Genomic DNA, 672 nt, shown 5'->3' on the forward strand with positions numbered 1-672 from the left:
CTCCCCAGAGGTGCTGTGAGAAAGATTGCTAGGAAAGAGGCTTCTGAAGTTCAGAGTAAAGAAATCCAAGAGTCCAGCAGTGTCATCATTAGAATACTGTATTCATTAACTGCTAGTTTTCATAATCCTGAAGCTTCATTTTTACCACAGTTTGGAAGGCAGCAGAGCCTTTACAGCAGAGGAAGAAAACTAAGGAGACACACTAGAGAGACCTCAAAGTGAGTGTATTAAGGCAGAGACCTGCTATCCACTGAAAACAAAAAGACACTGTGTCCGTGGTCAGAGCAAGAACATAGAGGTTTTAATTTACCTACTTAATTCCTTAGGTTTACATCTTAGTTCTTTCCTTATCTTGCTTGTATCTATAACCTTAGGCTTCCTGAACCATTTTATTTTTCTTTCCAAAAGAAACTAATGGGCATTTACAGAAGACATGGGGGCCACTGTAGCAGTTTAGCCGATGAATGTAGAAGTGTCATCATTTTCAGTCCTTTGCTGTCTTAGGTTGACTGGTTCCCTGGTGTTACCTGCTTCTACCAGATCCAAACTGCAGAACTACTCATTCATCCCCAAGGCCTCCAGGCAGTATTGGATGGGAAATGAGCTCTAAAAGGAACCCAACCAGAGTTTCCCAGCCCCTTCATTCTGGTGCCTAAGGGGAGGAAAGAGCGG

This window comes from Tupaia chinensis, unplaced genomic scaffold, assembly GCF_000334495.1.
Source record: "Tupaia chinensis unplaced genomic scaffold, TupChi_1.0 Scaffold000416_1, whole genome shotgun sequence".
Classification (NCBI taxonomy): Eukaryota; Metazoa; Chordata; class Mammalia; order Scandentia; family Tupaiidae; genus Tupaia; species Tupaia belangeri.